The sequence below is a fragment of the Hypanus sabinus genome, chromosome 25, assembly GCF_030144855.1.
Source record: "Hypanus sabinus isolate sHypSab1 chromosome 25, sHypSab1.hap1, whole genome shotgun sequence".
Classification (NCBI taxonomy): Eukaryota; Metazoa; Chordata; class Chondrichthyes; order Myliobatiformes; family Dasyatidae; genus Hypanus; species Hypanus sabinus.
The window spans coordinates 26,576,996-26,594,030 of NC_082730.1; positions in this window are offsets into that span (position 1 = coordinate 26,576,996).

Below are 17,035 nucleotides of genomic sequence, written 5' to 3' on the forward strand. Positions count from 1 at the left end.
TTATCATTTAGAGGTACAGCACAGTAACAGGTCCTTTTGGCCCGAAGAGCCTATGGTGCCCAAATATGCCCTCACAACCAATTAACCCACTCGTCCATATGTCTTTTCAATGTATAACGAAATGGGAGCAACTGGAGGAAATCCATATGGTCATGGGGAGAATGTACAAACTCCTTACAAGCGGTGATGGAATTGAACCCATGTCGCTGGCACTGTAACTGCTACACTACTGTGCTGCCCAGTTTTTGCAGATGTACTGCGGACAGCAGACTGACTGGTTGTATCATCACCTGGTATGGATGCTCCTATGCACAGCACCATAAGAGGCTGCAGAAGGTTGTTAGTAGTGCCGACTCCATCATGGGCACAAGCCTTCCCACCATCAGGGACATCTTCAAAGGTGGTGCCTGAAGAAAGCAGTATCCATCATTATATACCCCAATCATCCAGGACATGCATTCTTCTCATTGCTACCATCAGGGATGAGGCACAGGATCCTAAGAATGCACACTCTATGTTTTAGGAACTGCTTCTTCCTCTCCGCCATCAGATTTCTGAATGGTCCATGAACTCATGAACGCTACCTCACTATTCCCCTCTTGCACTATTTATTTCTGTTCATAACGTAATCATCATTTTCTATGGCTTGCGCTGTACTGCTGCCACAAAACATTTTGTGACATAAGTCAATGATAATGAACATGATTCTAATTCTGATCGTACGAATGATGCGTGTGCTTAAGCATTTAATTTTAATGAAGTGGGCGAGCCAGAGCAAGTCTTTCCTACAAAACATTTTTGAAAACCTGGATAACATGGAAAAACTTGCCCCTAGATTTGTCAACTATTAAAGCTACTAGGGTTGCCGAATGATTCCAAAATATCAAACTTAATGATATAAAAATTGAAATATTACAGAATTTTAAAACATATTTAGATCTATAAAGCATTACATAAATCACAAATGATTTTAGATCTTATTCCTCCTCCTCCCTGCAAATAATCAAATACAATTTAATAAACCCTTTGGACTGGTTTATTACAATGAAAACACTGAAATGCCAGCTCCTTTTGTATATGGAGATATTCTATGCATGCTTGGAACATTGAAAGTGCTCTAGGTAATCCAGAAACAATTGGTTCCTTTCAACTAAGTATACAGACACACTTTTCAACCACTGAGGACTGCAAGTTCAGTAAATTCCAAATCCCTTGATACAGATCTTGCTTATCATTTTAGCCTTTTTTTTATTTCAAACAGGATGTTGTAAATGAGAAATCAAGAGATTTACAAGTCTTTGACTCATGCTCCATTTAATATTTCAGCCACTTGCAACAGAAATTACAATAAACAGTTGCTCCACCAAAACAAATATATTTTATGTAAGAAAATGATTATATTTCTAAGCTATGCAGAAATGAGCTGCAGTCTTTGTGCCTCAGGGACAGGAAATGGATGGGTTGAAGTGTTTTGTACATTGAGCGTTGCAAATATCTGATGCCATTTCATGGCCAAATTTTATGCTTGGTTCAGGGGTTTAATTCAATTGAACCTTTCCATGGAGTTCTGCCTCTCTCAGGTGAATATCTTTTTTAAATAAGCTGGCTTCAGCCTGCATGATTTTCTTCCAAAGTGGTAAGAAAAGAACAAAATACACTCAGTGGCTACTTTATTAGGTACACCTGCACAGTTGTTAATGCAAATATCTAATCAGCAAATCATGTGGCAGCAACTCAATGCAAAAAAAAAGACATGGTCAAGAGGTTCATTTGTGGTTCAGACCAAACATCAGAATTGGAGAAGAATGTGATCTCAGTGACTTTGACCACAGAATGATTAGTAGGGCCAGATGGCTTGATTATCTCAGAAATTGCTGGCCTGCTGGGACTTTCATGCACGACAGTCTCTAGAATTTACAGTGAAGGTGTGAGAAAGAAAAGGCATTCAGTGAGCAGCGAAAATGCCTTGTTAGTGAGAAAGGTCAGAGGGAAATAGCTCGACTGGTTCAGGCCGATGGGAAAGCGACAATTACTCAAATGACCATGTGTTACAACAGCAGCGTGCAGAAGAGCATCTCTGAACGTACAACACACGGAATCTTGAAGTGGATGGGCCATAGCAGCAGGAGACCACATTGGGTTCTTCTCTTGTATCTAATAAAGTGGCAGCTAACTGTATATTGGGATGCAGATTGCTAACTTTTTGACTATATTCTTCTAAAATCATAAATATTGCTTTTTCCCAGTCTTTTTTCATTTCTTGTAAATATTACAGTTCCACGTCAACTGATAAAGCTTGCATTAAATTGGCTTCCCTTAGGAAATTAATAGGCTACATTTGTCACAAGTCTACAATGCTGTAGTGTGCCATTCTGCTCAACCTAAAATTTCTACCACCAACACTCATCTCAAACAATGCAGACCTTTGTAACCCATTTTCTTTCAATTGTCTACACAATTTTCTGAGATTTAAATAATTTAACTATTCATTGAGCTAAATATAGAGAAACTATTTCTGCTGAAACCAAACTCAGAATAAGAAGACATTAACTTTGGAATGAATTAGAGAGATACATTCCTCTTGTGTGGAGATATAGATCTAGAATTCTCTTACTCAAAACACTGTGGATACTGGAGGCTGGCTCTACCTATTAATATTGGGACTTAGATTACCGCTGGGCAAGGGATCAAGGCATTTGGAGAAAAGGCAGGTTGTGAGATAAATTTGCCAAGGACAGTCAAAGTGGTAGTGAATGTCCAAGGAGCTGAATGGATCCCTCAGTCTCGGAGTCATTGTCTGTTTGTGAACTTGGCCTGTAAGTGCCATTAGATGGCTTAACGTCTGAGGTTCCATGGGTAGTTCTGATTCTAAATCCAAACTTACTGCAATTAGGGAGTGGCAATTCTTTCTGCGTTTCCACACTTTAATGTGTAGCTCTGAGTGTAGTTACAGTGATCGTCTCATGCTGAACCCGCTGACATAACCGAATACAGCATGGTACTGAGAGCCCTCACTGTCAGCACTATAGAACTTTGAACTAAGATTCAATGGATTTTTAATGGGGACAGAGAGGTGTTAAGCAGAAATGGAAAAAAAATTGCATTTCTGCCACTTCTTATTACCTCCTGAGGATTCCCAGAAATTCCTAACACTCAATGTTTAAATTTTTAAATGTGCTTGCCTTGATACATCATGAAAACAATCACTAATTGTTACGCGGCAGATTCCACAGGAACAGAGGATGATATAATAATCTGATTTTAGTGCAAATGTTCCCACACTTTACAATCTTGAAGTGATTTCTTCAGTATAGGTTGTTACTCCTATGGTGCTTTTGAGAGATAAATTATTGACCAGGATGTCAGCCTTCTATAAATAGGCATATGAGATCATTATCATCTACTTTCCACCACATTGGTTTACATTCTTGTTCTGACATAGTACAGCAATGCATGAACTGTCAGCTTAACCTTATGTCCTCAAGTACTGCAGTGGGACTTGTACTCACAGTCTATTGGTTTGCTGGTTTGAAGAATAGAAATGTCACCCACTAAGCCATGTCTAGCTCTTAAGTGAAAGAAATAGAAAGTTGACTGAGCTGTTCTCAAGGTAAAGTGTTGCAGACAGATCAGAGGCCTTCATTGCATATTGGCTGGTAATTTTCACCCAAGCCAGAGGGGAGGGAGAAATCTCATTTGATCCAGAGTAACCTCACCTTTTCTCTAAATCAAAGGTGTAATAATGGGAATTGACATGGTTCTGACTATAACGATCCTTGCTGGTTAAGTAGTACAGTATTGGTTTCAGTCAGACTCAGTGCCCTTCCACACCTCTAATGGTACATTAATGGTTGTGTTGATGCTGCCTCCAGCACTCAGAAGGAATTTGAAGATTCAGTTAGCTTTGCTAGATATTCCCATTTGCCCACATGGCTCATTATCAGACACACCCCTTCCATGATTAATCAATCTCCATCTCAGCAGATTGATTAACCATCTTTATCCATTACAAGCCCATTCTTCCTTCCACTCACCCAGTTTATCAATTCCATTGTATCTGCTGAATCTTTCCAAACCAGTGCTTCTGAGAGGACTTAGCTTTCCTTAACTGTGGATTTTCCTCTTGTATAGATGACATGGTCCTAAGCTGTGTCTGCTCTACTTGCTGTACTTCTGATCTCATCCTTTCTCTTCACAGCAAGAACAGAGATAGGTTCCCTTTGCCCTTGCCTCCCATCTCAGCAGCTTTAACAATGTTCTGTCATTTCCATCACTCTAATGGATTCCACCACAGCATTGGGTTCTCCTTTATCCTTTTACAGCATTCTGAAGATTCTATTCCATTCACCACTCCCTGATTTACTCTTCCATCTTTAACATCCACTACTTCTACTATAACACTTACTTATGCATGCCTTTTACATTTAACATACTCACCACCCAAGGACCCAAGCAATCCTACCAAGTAAACAGTAATTCATTTGCACTTATTTTGGTTTAGTATATTGTCTTCAATGCTCAAAATGTGATGTCCATTTGAATTTACCACGTGCAGATTGAATATTGCATTGCAGTACATCTCCATTCAATATAGTGCTGATGTACCTGTTGCATATTTTAATTACTCATTCCATTTCCAATTAATGTCTCTTTGGTACATTATATGATTTTCACCAAGCTTAGCATAATGTTTTCACTGTGACAAGTTTAAAGTTTAAAGCCCACTGAACTCAATATTGAACTCAGCAGGCCAGGCAGCATCTATGGAAAAAAGTATAGTTGACGTTTCAGGCTGAAACCTATTGCCCCGAAACGATGACTGTACTTTTTCCCATAGATGCTGCCTGGCCTGCTGAGTTCCTTCAGCATTTTGTGTGCGTTTGGGTATTTGATCCTCCACGATATTCTGCGTGGGAATTTAAACTGGAGGTGGCAGTGTTTTTTTTTTACGAGGTCGAGTTGCGAGCTCAACATCACCCTGGTCTTGAAGGAGAGCACACTCGGGAGCAGTCTGTCACTGGATCGAACTCAGGAACCTCCGTTCTCGAGCCTGGCACTGATCTCACTACACCACCAGCACCAGTGTTGCTCGGATTTCCAGAATCCAAGATTTTCTCCTGTCCAATATAGAACTCAGTAGGTTCAGACAACCATTCTTCCATGTTTGTCTCAGAATTGGCCCATTCTAATGAAAGAAAAGTCACAGTTTTTGCTTTGTCTCCTTACAGATGTTTCCTGAACTGCTGGGTATTTCCAGCATCACGTTTAATTTTTGATCTGCATCTCACAAATCTTGTAATTCTTTTCTCTGCTCACTGCTCTCATTCATCTCTCTCTTTTTAAACTCCTCCAAAAAGATTTTCAGTGATTAACACACATTCATCACCTTCTCTGAGATGGCACCAACAATATTTGTGTCACCCGTATCTCTACCACATTGTAAATGATATCTTTGTTCATTTCATATCCACCTCTATAATCTAAAGCATTGTTTGCTTTCTCACTTTCCCAGTTCGGATCAAGGTTCAATAACCAGAAACCGTAATTTTGTTTTTCTCTCCACAGATAGTGCCTGACCTGCTGAGTATCCACAGTTTTATTTTCTGTTTTTATTTAAGATTCCCAGCACTGATAGATTTTTTTTGGAATTCAAAAGAAAATATTTTCTTTCCTAAAAATGGCTAGATGGGATTAGCACAACTGGAAGATTTTCAATAAATCTGAAATGTAAATTTTGGAAAATCCAGTTTAGTTACTGGAAGTGAATGCTCATAAAAGTGAGAGACTTGTAAGTTCAAGTTCAAGAACTGACAACAGTCCCAAAGTAACCTGGGAGTGTGTAAGTATGCTCTGCCCTTTGACCATACAGATAGTATTACCAGTGGACAAGGAAAGGTCTTCACAACTGTACACCTTAAATGGCTTCAGGAATTGCAAGCATGTCATTGAGACACTTCATAACATGACTGGCTCAGGACTTGGCTGTGTCATGGGCCAAAATAAACACTTAAGTATCCAAATCACACCAACAAATGCTCGGACAGCATACCTTCTCAGAAGCTGGCAATGCTCATGCTCAACTGGTATTTGCATTAATCCTTGATTGCATCAGAACCACACTGACAACAGAACTCTGTTGAATGACCTTTCTCATCTATGCACAATAAGAAACTATTTTCAATGGCAAAGAACAGATTTTATGTACACTCAGTGACCACTTTATTAGGTACTTCGTGTATATTCATGGTCTTCTGCTGCTGTTGTCCAACCACTTCAAGGTTTGGCATCTAGTCATGACCAACCTCTTAAAGCATCTCATCGTTGTAGATGTGAGTGCTACCAGATGATAGTCATTAAGGTGGCTCACATTATTCTTCTTAGGCACTGGTATAATTGTTGCCTTTTTGAAGCAAGTGTGGGAACATCCACCCGTAGCAGTGAGAGGCTGAAAATATCCTTGAATACTTCTGCCAGTTGGTTGGCACAGGTTTTCAGAGCCTTAACAGCTACTACATCAGGACCTTCTGCCCTGCGAGAGTTCACCCTCTTTCAGGACAGCCTTAAATCGGCCTCTGAGACAGAGATCACAGGGTCACCGGGTGCAGCAGGGATCTTCACAGCTGTAGTTATATTCTCACTTTCAAAGCGGGCATAGAAGGCGTTGAGTTCATTCGATAGTGAAGCATTGCTGCTATTCATGCTATTGGGTTTTGCTTTGTAGGAAGTAATATCTTGCAAACCCTGCCAGAGTTGCCGTACATCTGGTGTCGCCTCCAACACTGTTTGAAATTGTCTCTTCGCCCTTGAAGTAGCCCACCGCAAATCATACCTGGTGTTCTAGTACAGACCTGGGTCACCAGACTTGAATACCACAGATTTAGCCTTCACCAGATGACGTACCTCTTGGTTCATCCACGGCTTTTGGTTTAGAAATGTATAGTAAGTCTTTGTAGACACACACTTATCCACACTGGTTTTAATGAAGTTGGTCACAACTGCAGAATGCTCATCCAGATTCAAAGATGAATCCCTGAATATAGTCCATTTCACTGATTCAAAGCAGTCCTGTAAGTGCTCCTGTGCTTCCCTTGTCCAAACCTTCTTGGTCCTCACTGCTGGTGCTGCTGTCTTCAGTTTCTGCCTATACTCAGGGAGTAGAAGTACAGCCAGGTGATCAGACTTCCTGAAGTGAATAGTTAAGTTAAAATAAGTCATGCAAAAAATTAAAAAAACAGAAATAGAAGAAGTAGTGAGGTAGTGTTCATGGGTTCAGAGTCCATTTAGAAATTGGATGGTAGAGGGGAAGAAGCTGTTCCTGAATTGCTGAGTGTGTGCCTTTAGGCTTTTGTACCTCCTTCCTGAAAGTAACAGTGTACAGAGGGCATGTCTTGGGTGATGGGGGTCCTTAGTGCTTGATGCCACCTTTCTAAGGCACTACTTCTTGAAGGTGTCTATGGATGCTAGTACCCATGATAGAGCTGACAAATTTCTCGACTTACTTCTATCTTGTGTAGTAGCTTCCCCCCCCCCCCCCCCTCCATACCAGACGGTGATGCAGCCAGTCAGAATGCTCTCCACAGTACATTTTTAGAAGTTTTCAAGTGATTTAGCTGACAAACCAAATCTCCTCATACTCATAATGAAATATAGGCACTGTCTTGCCTTCTTTATAGTATCTGCACGGATATGTTATGTCTGGATTAGCTCCTCAGAGATATTAACACCCAGAAACTTGAAATTGCTCACACTCTCTCCACTTCTGATCCCACAATCTATCAGTCTTAAAACTTTGGTACTCTCCTCTGACTTCTGAGGTCAACAAGATGCTTTCACCCACAGTACCACCACTCAATGGATTCTTCTTTAGTTTTGTGACCATTCTCCATAATTCTAGAGACTGCCATGTGTGAAAATCCCAGGAGGTTCTGAGATACTCAAACCATCCTGTCTGTCACCAACGACCATTCCATATGTCAAAGTCACTAAGATCACATTCCACCCCCCCCCCCAATTCTGATGTTTAGTCTGAACAGCAACCAAACCTCCTGACCATGTCAACACGCTTTTATTCATTGAGTTATTGCCAGATGATTGGCTGATTATGTATTTGCATTAGCAAGTTGGTGAACAGGTGTGTCTAATAAAGTGGCCACAGAGTGTATGTGAAATGAGAAAGATCTTTCTCAGCTACGCACAATGTAAAACTGTGATGACAAACAACATTTATTTAGTACAGCAGCAGGAATAAACAACATCTCCCTGATCGCGAATTGCAAATTCCTGTTGGCCAGTAACTCGTATCCAAACAAAGCTATGAAGAAGGCAGAGTAAGGAGAAGCACAATCACACACACACACACACAATCACACACACACACACACACACACACACACACACACACACACACACACACACACACACACACACACACACACACACAGGTTTATTGAGTGAGGGAGTTTAAGGTGAGTTGTGAAGGGTAGCGTATCACAGTCTTCTGTGAATGGTGAGAATTCCCCTCCCAGGAGCTCATGGATGACTCTTCCAGAATCTGCACCCTCACTTTATTAATGCCACAGGGAAGCATGCTTCAGTGTACCTCTGGCATCCACACCAGTCACAGGGCCCATTCCAATTCTCCCTTTTACAAGGACCACAGCCAGCAATACACATGCTGAATATTGTTCCCACGAATCAAGCATAATACAGCCAGTGCTGTTTCTCGCAACTTGTGCAGTAAACTCCACTGATTTAGCATGACTAGGACTTTGGTAACATTAAACTTAGAGACTGAGAGTGCAAGACTATTGGATGTTATTCTAACTAATACTCCAAAGCACTTTAAATTCTCATTTTCAGTATTAAGCACTAATATTTTCCAGTTACTGTAAATGGAGCACAGGAAAGAATAGGCAGCAAGTTTCAAGGGTGTGGAAATATGACCTCTGAGAGTTTTATGGGAAATTTTATAAATTATTACTTATAGTCACATAAGACATAAGAGCAGAATCAGGCCATTTGGCCCATCTAGTCTATACTGAGGTAGAGTGAAGATGGTTGGTTTGAGTGCCACTCGTATAAATAATTTTATTGCGACAGTGCATTGAGGTAGTACAAGGGAAACCAACAGCGGAGTGCAGAATGAAGTGTTGCAGTTATGGATAAAGTGCAGTGCAGGTAGACAATAAGATGCAAGGCCACAGTAAGGTAGGTTGTGGGGACAAGAGTCTACCTCATCATATCAGGGAACAGTTTTACAACAGTGGAATAGAAGCCGTCCTTAAGCCTAGTGGTACATGCTTTCATGCTTTTGCAGCTTCTGTTTGATGGGGTTTGGGGGATTGGAGAAAGAGACAGAATCTTCAGAAACCATGAGCATGAGGAATGTAAGTCGGCAACGTTCAAGGAAACGGCAGACATAGAACAGACTGGATTGAAAAAGGACATGGAGCCTAAGTGTGTTAAAGGGAGTGTCGGAAATGAGGCCCAGGTGGGTGAAAGGAAACAGAGGAAACATGGCTCCAGTGAATTAAAGTGTAGAGGCACAGGCACAGTGAATGGACACTATCATTTCCCCAGTGTAGGAGAGCCCACAACTAGAAGGAATAGATTTAAGGTGAGAGTGAAAAGATTTAAAGGGGGGGGGGGGTAAGAGGGAAACTTTTCACACAGATGGTGATGGGTATATGGAATGAACTGCCAGAGGAAGTGGTAGAAGTAGGTACAATTACAACATATAAAAATATTTAGGCAGCTGTGTGGATAGGAGAGGTCAGAAGGATATAGATCAAATAGGGGAAATGGGACTAACTCAAGTCAACAGCTTGGTCAGTGTGGATGAATTTGGCCAATGGGGCTGTTTTGGTATTGTTTAACTGATTCGAGAACTAAGCATGAAAGCCTAGGCCAGGCATGGGCAAACTACGGCCCGTGGGCCATATGCGGCCCGTTAAGCTTTTTAATCCGGCCCGCAGAACTTGATGAAATTATATTAATAAACCTTGTTAACGCTTTTTCCCCGCAATTCTGGCATTTTCCCAATAGATGACGCACTCTATATACATTGACCTTTGTTGAGGTGCAGCGTATTACTCCACATTTGCGCTTTACTCTTTGTTCGGCTCGACCTATTTGTGTGAACAGGCGTTCAGCGTCATGAACATCAACAAAGCCAGCCACAGATCCAAGTTAACTGACCAACACCTCAGATCCATCCTGAGAATCGCCACAACAAAACTAAATCCAGACTTTGATGCGCTGGCTAAAAAGGGAGACCAACACTGTTCCCACTGAAATTAAAAATAAGTTTCTTCGTTGTGTTATGTAAAAAATGCATTTGAAAATATTTTTTTCAATAAGCCTTACGTGTTACATATCATTTCTGTTAAGCGATGGACATGAGTAGTGCGCAGGTGCACGTACGTTCTCAAAATAAAAAATGCGCTCCAGATCAAATAACGCGCTCCGCATACTGGCGCGCTGTCACTGTTCTGTCTTTGTGCTGGTCGTTGTTGAGTTTTGGCACAGGGGACAATTGAATAAGAAGGAGCAGGACAAGTAGACCTGCATCTCCTACCATTTTTGAAATAAAGACAGTCAGGAGGAGAGTGATGATGATAATATCTTGAAGGATAACAGAATTTTCAGTGCTTTAAATTAATAACTGTTACTATTTAAAAAAGCTGTATTTTATTCATTTAATTTTCAGTGTTTTAAAAGTCATTTCAATAAATAGCTAAATACCATGGGACTTAAAAGACAGATATTTTGTTGTAATGCATTTGTTCATTTTCAATTGAAATTAAAGCACATGTTTTCTACATATCCCATGATATTTTATTTTCTCTTATGAGATGTATTACCAAAACACTCCATCCATCTGCTCCTGGTCCGGCCCCCCTGTCAAATTTTAGAACCCTTTGTAGCCCACAAGTCAAAAAGTTTACCCACCCCTGGCCTAGGCCCTAATCTGTTAAAGGAAGGTCATATGGTGTAAAGGAGAGTGGTAAACTAATCAAGTCCATCAGCCAAGAGCAGCTTGCAACAAGTCTCCATGCTCTGATGCATTAAAGGTATTGCAACAATCAATGCCCGGTGTATTAAAGGGTGTATGGCAACTATAAAGTTAGGTGGGCTGAGGGAACCAGGGCCAGATTTTGTCAGCATACAGTGAGCCAGAAGTTGAACAACTAGGATTTTGCAATGATAGGATAATAGATTATCAGAATATTACAGTTTGAGGGCGTTCTGTCTCCGTCACTTTCAGAGTGGCCTCTGGATGTAGCCTCTCTCTGATCACACTCTCAGGCTCTGGGCCCTGGAAGCAGGCCTCAGTCAAATTCAAGGTCTGGACACAGTAGACATAGAGAGGATGTTTCATTAAGAGAACCTGGGATCTGAGGGCAAAACCCCCGAACAAAGGAAGGTCTCTTTAAGAAAGGGATGAGGAGGAATTTCTTCAGCCAAAAGGTGGTGAATCTGTGGTATTCATTACCACAAAGGCTATGGAGGCCAAGTTATTGGGTGTTCTTAGGGCAGAAATTGATAGAAGTTTGACTGATAGGGGTTAAGGGTTACAGGGAGAAGGGCGACGAATGGTATTGTTTAAAAAGAAACAGCCATGATGGAATGGCAGAACAGACTTGATGGGCCAAAGTACTTAATTCTACTCCCTTATCTTACAATCTTGTGGTAAACTCCAATACCTTTTGAAAAGTGATGAACAGCTTATTTTGTTTTATTATTATTATTACGTGACCAGCAGTGGGAGAATGGGGGGAAGACAGTAGATACACAGATAGAATAGTCTCCAAGGCTACACAGTACGGTTCAATGTGTGACCTGCATTGGGTTCACACACTTAATGTGATTATACACTTTACGATCTACTGTGAATAAAGCTGAATATGATTGTCAAAAGAATAGGAAACGCTTCTGGATTTTGAAATTGTATCCATTTAATAAGATTTTATGCTTCTCAAGTACAGAATCATTGAGCTGTATCCCTTTTTAAACTGGGGCTTTTCATTCAATCTCCTCTGTCCCATTCTAAGCAACCTAGCTAGTTGTATGGAAGAAATGGCTCTGTTGACACATGTAAAAATCAATATCATGCTTTATGACAAACATTGTATAGCATAGTGTTTATTCTAAGTGACTTCTAAAAAAAATAATGGTTCATGATAAAAACATTTCTTTTATCAACATACACAAAATGTTAGAGGAATTCAATAGGTTAGGCAGCATCTTCAGAAATGAATAAACAGTCGACGTTTTGGGTTGGGAAGTAAGGGGGAAGATGCCAGAATAAAAAGTGGCAGGAGGAGAAGGACAAGCTAGAAGGTGATAGGTGAAACCAGGTGAGTGGGGGAGGGGGAAATGAAGTAAGGAGCTGGGAGGTGAAAGGTGGAAAAGGCTATGGGCTGGAGAAGAAAGTATGTGATAGGCGCTGAGAGTAGTCCATGGGAGAAAGGGAAGTAGGAGGGGCAGATTGGGGTGATAGGCAAGTGAGGAAAAGAAGTAAGAGGCTAGAAAGGGGAATAGAAGAATAAGAATGGGGAAGTGGGGGTGGGGGAATTACTTGAAGGAGAAATCAAGGTTCATGCTATGGCATGTTAGTATGTACCTGAATCCCAGAAACTCTTGTAAGTTTCTGTCAAATATATATAACTTTGGATATTAAGTATACCAACAAAGCTGCTGTACTTCTTGAGTTGAATCGATTATTGCACTGACTGTTCATTACTGGCTCCTGCAACTGGGAAATTTCATGTTTTTTATTATATTTAATTATCATCAGGCGGAGAGATTTCAACTACAGATAATGGAATGCAGGGACAAATTCTGTGTGTTGTACTTCAATCAGAGAGGAGGCTACATAGCATCCACACCATGACCACCAAACTTAAAAAGTTATTCTCCTTAAGCAGTAAGGCTGATAAGCACATCCACCCAATAACCTACCCTTCAACACCCCCAAGCACCTCTACTTTCTTATTTCCTGTCTCTCAGCACATGTATACATTCCTGTGCCTAGCATCACTTTATGGACATAAAATCAATTACATATAAGTTATCCTATGTATTTATTGTTATTTTTTTTGTTCGGTATCACATCTGCAGTAACAACTATTTTGTTCTGTTTGGTATTGTGTACAGGAAAAGACATTAAACAGTATCGAAACTTGAATTTGATTGGGGAAGGTGGTGTGTTCGACCATTCAGAACTGGGATGGCATTGAATCTTTGAAATTCACTGCTGAAGGGCAACATGAGGTATTGTTGTTCTGTATTTTCAAAGCAAAAGTTGATGGACTGCTGAATGATGGGCGAATCGGAGTATATGTGTTCAGTCCAGAAGTGGCGCTGATATAAGGAATCAGCAGCAATCTTATTAAAAGGCGGAGCAGGCAGCAGGAGCTGATTGGCCCATTCCTGAATCTTGTTCCTTGGGTGTAGCGTTGTGTGATTATATCCTGAAGGGAGGAGCAAGAACACCCAGCATTTGACAGAGGAAAACGTTGAGGAGGGAAAAACAATATGAAGAGTGTGTAAAGATGAAATTAGAGAGAAGGTATCTAGAAAAAAACAACGAGGCAAGGTTGCTTATGCTGGCAGATAGAAGTAAATTCTGGACAGCAGACGAAGTTCATGGACTCAAATGGATTTAAATGTATCACAATAACTCACTGCAAGATAAATTAACTTTCCAAACCACAGAAATAGTTCAGAGTCAGAATCAGATCTTTATTATCACTGACATTACTGTGAAATTTGTTGTTTTGTGACAACAGTACAATGCAATATGTAAGAAGAATACTGTAAGTTGCAATAAGAAATGTAAGGTGAGCACTACTGGATGAACTCATGGGCAAAAATGAATCAGAGAGGGAGTTAGCACAATAAGCCTTAACTTCAGCAACTGTGGGCCCTTATTTGCCCTTTGTTTGTGCCAATATGGTTGGTAATGTAGTTATTGCTGAAAGAAGGATAAAGTATGTGGAATATTATGCGTAGAGTTTAGAAAGTGTAAAATTACTATCGGAACTATGAGAAGGAAATAACAGATCATAATGGAAACAGGACAGAAATAAGAACTGAAGTGAACCATTGAAGTACAAGCCTAGACTTGTTTACATCAGGCATGAAGGTCTCTTTTAGCAAAACCAAATGTAAAAGAGAGGTTGGTTACTGAAATTTGCAGCTAATACAGTATCGCATTTTATCATTATTTTAATTCTAACTTAAATTCTGTGAGGAGAACTGAATGCATACCCTCTCCCATCAGTGGTGTATCCTCCACCTCCTCACACATCATAGCACAGTGGTTAGCATAAGTCTTTACAGTACAGGCGACCTGGGTTTAATTCCAGCTGCTGTCTGTAAGGAGTTTGTACATTCTCCCCGTGACCGTGTGGGTTTCTTCTGGGTGCTCTGGTTTCCTTCCACAATCCAAAGGCTTACCAGTTGGTAGGTTAATTGATAATTTTAAGTTGTCCTGTGATTAGGCTAGGATTAAATTTGGGGATTGTGGGTGCCGTGGCTCAAAGGGCTGGAAGGGCCTATTCTACTTTGTATCTTAATAAATTTTTAAAAATAGATATTGCTACACTGTACCTTGTGACTCAATGCCCTTCACTCTTTGTAACACATTTTGCATGACTCGTGGTGTTGACTAAATAAATGCAAGTTGATGGCGGACTTATAGCTTGCCAGTCCTTACATCTGAATATCACAGGCAAGGATCTCAAAAGCTGGAACTATTTCTAAAACCTCTCTTCTAATGTCACTACAACTGCTGTAGGGTTTCCCTTTTACAGTAACACAAAAGTTGACATTTGTGCGAAGGAAATAATGGAGCAAGCTCTTATAATGAGACTAAAAGACCACGTATGGTGTTCCAGATGATACCAATGCCATTCATCAATGGGAATAATACGGTGGGGGGGGGGGGTAGGAGAACAGACCGGAAAATGAACGGTAAGCAATAGTTTCTGCTAGGTTGCTGTTTCCAGTTAAATAAATGTTTTATTCTCATTATCAGTCCTTTCTTTATGTTGAGGTGCAAGGCGGAATTATGAAGGCAGCGGTCTTTCCACATTTCAAAAGATTAATGACAAATATAAATCGTTTGACCTTTTCCCAGGGAGTTGGAGGTGAGGCAAGTCATTAAAGCCTCTTATGTGGTAATTAATGTTACAAAAGAAAAAATGTGGCTGTGCGGAAAATGGATGTGATCATTTAATTAGGGTTATGCGTCACATCGATAATAGGTTCATAGGTGTCATATTTTAACGAAGGCTTCAATATTACATGTTGTATGATAGTGAGGCATCTTCATGCAGCAATGAGACTGTTTTAATGAAGAACTGAAGAGCAAATCAAAGAGGAAGAAGAAGAATGGGGGAGGGAAGGGGTGGGAGAAGATGGAATAAGGAGAAGTATTCCTTTGTATTTTCTTGTATTTCTCTCAAGAAAGAAGAAGCAGTTTTAAATCAATGTTTCTAGAGTAGGCTAGGAAAGCAAGAAGACAATTTTGCGTATTTACGGTACCTATACTCTGATCCATGTGCAAGGAAATTCCTGTAATATTTTTCTCGTGGTTCAATATATAGATTATTTCTAATTTTGTCAATTTGCCAACTAATAAATCCTGGGCTATTTCTTTGAGGTACATAACTGAAGCCATGTAGTTGGATCAGGTATTGTGGTTGCAAAGTCTCCTAGAACATTTGAATTGAATGAGGGTCAATTTTTGCAGTGTGGATCAAACTGTGTATAGATATTTATCATGTTTCCCCAGAACATCATGGATCCCCACAGCAAGTGACTGGGAATGTGTCAAAATTTACAGAGATTCCCAGTGAGGATAGCAATATTCAAAGAGGTTCCCTCTGAGAGAATATTTGCAATAGGATGTCCTTGGGATTTAATATTTTCAGGGGCTCTGGGGAAAGGTGATCTTTTTATTTTGCAGGGGCTCCTAGACTTACACTATATCAAATTCCTGACAGTATTTTGACATTCGCAAGAGGTCTACTTATGAAGAAATTATCTAATGAATCATAGGGTTGCATTAGATGTGTGTGACAGTGGAACTTATTTCCAAGGGATATCAATACAGCCAACATTGTGGCACTCCCTCAGAAGAGGAAGATGATGTGTCACCATGTTGTGCATCGTCAGTACTGTCCTTTACACAAAGTGACTCTTTAACACTTCCTCTTCAGACAGAAAATGCTGGAAGCACTCAGGTCAGACAGGATGTGTAGAAAGGAAACAGTTATGTTTGTAATGTATTGTGCTGTTTCAACAAAATAAAAGCTAATTTTCATGCCATTTATACACTGGGAATGTATGCCCATAATGATAAACTCAGACTTAAACTCGAACTAGAGTCAACATTTCAACTTTGGGAAGTAGAAGGGAGAGCAAAGGAATTAACTTTAACCAGTAGAGAAAATAGAGAGTAGGATGAATCTCTCAGTATTGCCTTAAACACTTGTATTCTTTACCTTTACTCAAGACTACTTATGGGCAGGTGGTTACAGCCTGCTATTCCAAAGGCCAACAGGCCAGTGCCTGATTAAGTGTTGCTCACTGCAACATGGAGTTTCTCAATCCCTGACTGTGTCCATTTTCTTTCAAAAGGAATTGTCCTCAGATGCAAACTTTTCTGATTTTGCATTACTGTAGTTGAAGGAAATGGTTTAGTTAGTAACAGAAAAAATTCTCCCCAAAATATTCTGTCCACTTTATTACTCATGTAAGATTGGGCAACTTGACTTTTTAGGGAACTGATGGAATATGCAACTAGAAGCCAAAACAGGCTTAAAGAAAATGTTGTATTTATCTGAAACCTCCCCAGGTTTTTTTGACAGTCACTTAAGTGCTTTGAAGGTCTGTAATATCATTGTGTAAAACCATTTTCCAGGCTGAAAAAAATCATAAAAACAGTAGGAAGCAAAAAACAATCAATAAGCATCATTTGGTGCTGTTAATTGATAGGAATGTTGGCCAGGCCAATGGAGGGTTC